The sequence below is a fragment of the Lycium barbarum genome, chromosome 7, assembly GCF_019175385.1.
Source record: "Lycium barbarum isolate Lr01 chromosome 7, ASM1917538v2, whole genome shotgun sequence".
Classification (NCBI taxonomy): domain Eukaryota; kingdom Viridiplantae; phylum Streptophyta; class Magnoliopsida; order Solanales; family Solanaceae; genus Lycium; species Lycium barbarum.
Genome location: NC_083343.1, coordinates 118,634,038 through 118,639,290, shown reverse-complemented (window position 1 = coordinate 118,639,290; position 5,253 = coordinate 118,634,038). Strand labels below are relative to the sequence as shown.

The window sequence follows — 5,253 nt, the reverse complement described above, 5'->3', positions numbered from 1 at the left end:
AAATAGGTCGTGACAATAAACCAATGGAGTTTTCAAGACAACCTTGTTATGTGTCGTGGCAGAGCCAGGATTTTACTAAGAGTTTCAAAAATATAAAGTAATAAATAAACAAAGAGTCCAAGGGGTTCAACATCTACTATGTATACATAAAAAATAATTTAACCTTACATATACATGGTAATTTTGCCGAAAGGGATTGGGGTGAAACCCCCTAGCCATTACCTGGCTCCACCCCTGGTTATGCGCTACATCTCTTTAGACCTACTCCAAGCAAAGTTTTCTACTACATTAGAAGCACCGGTTGGGGTGCTTTTCGTCGTCCGTTGTGGGGCCCCCCCATGAAAAAAATTATTTTGGGCCCCATATTAAACAGGCCCATAATAAAAAAAAAATTGTGAGCCCCATATTAAACACCAACCAGTATTAAAAAAAAAAAAAAAAAAAAAAAAAACCTGGAACCCACCACATATAACTCACGAGAAAAAAAAGTGGACCCCATATTAACAAAATTAAGCAATATTAAAAAAAAAAGTGAATCCCATATTAAAAAACAAATGTTAAAAAAAATGTGGGCCCCATATTAAACACCATGCGTATTCGTAGCAAACACTAATATAATAAAGTTTTAAATACGGAGCACAAACTACAATGTTATATTAATCGTGTTTTGAACATAGTTTCCCATATTGACAATCAAGCAATATATAAAAAAAAAAAAAAAAAAAAGTGAATCCCATATTAAAAAAATAAACAATGTCAAAAAAAAATGCAGACTTTATATTCTTAACAAACACTAATATAATAAAGTTTTAGATACGGAGCACAAATTACAATGTTATATCAATCGTGTTTTAATAATGTCCAAAAGAGTGGGCCCCATACTAAACAACACCAAGCAATATAAAAAAAAAAAAAAAAAAAGAAACTATATAAAGCATGGGTTTAGACCCATGCTTCATCGTCCGTTGTCCCTTAAAAAAAAGGGTGGGCCCCATACTAAATAACACCGAGCAATAAAAATAAGGAAGAAAATAAAAGTGGAACTCACCACATCCAAACGCACGGAAAAAAAAAAGTGGACCCCATATTAACAAAATCAAGCAATATTAAAAAAAATTGAATCCCATATTAATAAAACAAACAATGTTAATAAACAAATGCTTAGAAAATCAATGTCACGACCCAATTCGCGAGTCGTGGTGGCACCTACACTATCCCTCCGAGTAGGCTAACCACATTACTAATAACAAGTTAAATAAGCGGAAAATTAAATAAGAATAAGTTATCAAGTCTTAAATACTTATCATAACTAGAAATGTCACGACAACCCCAAAATCTGGTCAAATGGTACAAGAGCGCTAACATAGTACGGAATATAAGTCTGAAAATACCCGAAGGCTACATATTGTCTGTCGAATACAAAAAAACAGCAATAAATAGAGGAGGTCCTTCAGGGGCCACGGATGACCAAGTAGCTCACCCTGAATTACTGAAAGATGTCACCCTCGCGTATCAATCACGGGGTGTAGAACTGGAGCCTGGATCGTACTTTGCACTCAACAAAAGTGCAGCAAGAGTAGTATCAGTACAACACTAGTACCGGTAAGCATCATAGGCCGACAATGATTAGATAACGCATGAAGAAGTTGAAACCAACAAGTAGCATATAGAGCAAACAGGTATGGTCACGTATCATATACAAGTAAAGTGTAAAGGAATTATGAAATCAACCAAGATAGATATAATTCACCAAATGATCAGTCAAATATATGAGTGGATGAATGAAATGCAATGCAATAGTCACCTCTCTCACTCCACTCTCGTACACACATGCTAAGGACAATGCCTCAAAGCCATGACCCATGGGGGACCCGCGAAGTCCATGTACCACTCGTGCTCTCCGGCAGAAACCTCGGAGGCTATTAATCACTCTCAATCTCTGGTAAAGACCTCGGAGTCTCTCTGTCACTCTCTAGCTCCGGCAAAGACCTCGGAGTCTCTCAATCACTCACCTCACCAATCATCACCACAATAATATGGAAAGCATGCCATGCATGATATCAGTCTCAACAATACCACCAATATAAATCAACAAGTACAAGTCATATTACTGTCCACTGTTCAATTATCAATATTACCATTTCTTTTCATGTGATGAGTGAACTAGTATGTGACGGAGATACAAACAAGTGATAACCACGGAAATAACACATTTGGCGACAAGCCCACATAACAGCTGACAAAACCAACCTAATTGGAATTCACGTCCACTTCATGCCCGAAGGCCTATCATGCTATCCCCGTCACTTTCTACAACTACATACGATTCTCTAATCAGAGTCTAACTTAAGTAGACCGTAACCTACCTCAATGTCGAGCGGGTGCCACGAACAATCAAACTAATGCATCCCCTTTGCGTAGAGCCTCTGAACGATTAAAATCTATAAAATATGCGATCTACGTTAGAATACGAATCTAAGAACACCCATATTGCTATATTTATAGTCGAAACCCAAAAACGCACCCCAAAAAGTGGCATTGGGCCCACAAGGGCAAGATTGTAATTTTATTGAAAAACTGGCATACAATGGCCCAAGCTTATGATTCTCGACAATCATTGAAATCCGATCACGAATCGATGTTCAATTCCACATTTTACTTGAAAACTCGTTTCCATGGAAAACCCAACAATTTCTATATACCATTATTTTATTGAATTTTTGAAATATCAAGAATATGAAGCATAATGGGCAATATAAAAAAAATCTGATCCAAACACACAATATAGATGAAAGCATTTACAGATTAAGACAAAAACTAATTTAATATATTGAACAAGGACTTCCATTATGTACATAGTACCAAAGCTTTTGCATACTTAATGAAGAAAAAGATTGCTAAATAGACCTCAAGCAACTGCCAAAAATGTCTTCGTCAACCGAGGAAAAGCTCAACAAGCAGTAGCTCAACATTATAAAGTCATTAAAAATAGTCAAGTCATTAAAATAGTGACTCTAGACCACGATGCATTCATGAAATAGATCAAAGGAAACATGCACAAAAAGGGAATTCTAACGTACATATATATCATCTAAGAAATCCAACATCAATGCTCAGTTATATTTCACATGATATTAAACAATTGAAATATATAATATGAACTAAACCAAAGTAAAAGAAATGGACCTTTATCTAATGAAGGAAGATGGAGAATTTACTGGTGTTTTCAGTGAAATAGCTACTACCGCACTGCTTTCTATTCTGGGTGTAGTGTGTGTTTAGATAATGTTATGGTGAGTGTCTATAGGCAGAAAATGGTCGGTTTTAAGGGCTGGTTGACATGGTAAAGATGATGTTTCAATGGTAGCCCTTTGGTGATGATTGAAGAGGAAGATGAGTATTTTTTGTGGATGTTGCGGCTGATTTATGTGTGTGGGTCCGTTCCTTTTTCTTTTATTGATATGATTTAAAAGTGCAAACCCTATTAACTTTAATCCATTTTATATGGCCATGTAACATGGGGTATTAAATAAATTATGAACTTGGTCCACTAATCACCAACTAAAATAATTGTCCAAAGTAACCTTTTTACTCGATCAATATGTATCAGGTAAAAATTGACTCATTTAGTAAATTACATTACTCGCCAACTTATACCTTATAAAAGTGCAAATAAAATTCCTATAAATAAGCTATTAACACATTAAATAAATATATTCCAAAAATTACCCATCAATTATATAACCGTACCCCTTTCCCCACAAGTTAAGAATACTATTTAAGGCTATAAAAAGGGTATTTTAGCGAAAATGAGTTCAAAAGTGCTAAACGACCAAACGGGTCGTTACAATCAATCAATTAAATCAATAATGATGGACTCATTGCCACATGTGTATCAACCCATTAGTGGGAGCAAATGAAATTATTGTACAACAACATACTTAAAATACTTATATATTAAAATAAGATAGAATTTAATTACTTTTTCATTTTTTCCTTACTCTAATAAATGTGGAAAAAAAAATTAGGCCCCATATTAAACACCATGCGTATTCATAGCAAACACTAATATAATAAAATTTTAAATACGGAGCACAAACTATAATGTTATATTAATCGTGTTTTGAACATAGTATTCCATATTGACAAAATCAAGCAATATATATATATAAAAAAAGTGAATCCCATATTAAAAAAATAAAAAATGTCAAAAAAAAAAGTGCAGACTTTTTATTCTTAGCAAACACTAATATAATAAAGTTTTAGATACGGAGCACAAACTACAATGTTATATCAATCGTGTTTTGAACATTACTTATATAAGAGCAAATGTGGGGACTTTTGTAATCCTCACAATAATTTCCAATTTTTTTTAAAACTTTTTAATTAATTACTTTTAGGTCCTAATCTATTAATTTTTTTGTTTTTTGTTTTTAAGGTCTACTTTTCAAAAGCTATCGAATCTCGGGGACTTTTGTAGTCCTCACAATAATTTCCAAATTTTTTTAAAACTTTTTTTATTAATTACTTTTAGGTCCTAATCTTATTTATTTAAGTTAATTTTTTTATTTTTTTTAAGGTCTACTTTTCAAAAGCTATCGAATCTCCTAACTCATTTTTCATGTTCTTTGGTTTTCTGGTTGGTGCTCGATATTCGCATTTGAGCCCAATTAATCCAGATAATTCGCACTGTATCGCGCCTATTCTGGGGGAGCGCTTCCTTCAAAAACAAAATCCATATCCATGTTCGAACCCCTAATCCCTAATTAAGAGAGGAGCAGCTCCATCTGCTGCACAAGTTAAATTATGTATTTGTCTTAAAAGTTCATTAACTATGTATAGATTATTTATTTAGAACTAAATAACTTCAGAAAATTAGGATACATAAGTTATAAATGTCAAATTCTGGCTCCACATTTGATTTGAAGTAAATAATTTCATCAAAATGGAAGTTAAAATATTAATGGAGTGGAATGAAAATTTTGCTTTCATATAACTACCCACTTGTGGAACTACAATGGGTATATGGCTGTTGTTGTTGTACGCTTGTACTAACACAAATTATATTTCTTTAGTTAAAATATCTACTTTTATATCTTGAGTTTAAGTCCGGGCCTCACATAACTAGTAGTGTATATATATATATATATATATATATATATATATATATATATATATATATATATATATATATATATATATGCATAAAAATAGTGCAAACTAATAATGTCCAAAAGGGTGAGCCTCATACTA

General features: G+C 33.1%; 1 long non-coding RNA gene across 1 annotated transcript; it reads right to left on the bottom strand.

Annotated features, from left to right (window-relative positions):
* Positions 1 to 1,337: 1,337 nt before the first annotated feature.
* LOC132602496 (uncharacterized) lies at positions 1,338 to 3,423 on the bottom strand. Its single transcript, XR_009567804.1, has 2 exons — positions 3,187 to 3,423; positions 1,338 to 2,441 (listed from the first exon to the last, which is right to left on the bottom strand). It is a non-coding gene; the product is annotated as an uncharacterized LOC132602496 (long non-coding RNA).
* Between the last annotated feature and the right edge of the window lie 1,830 nt (positions 3,424 to 5,253).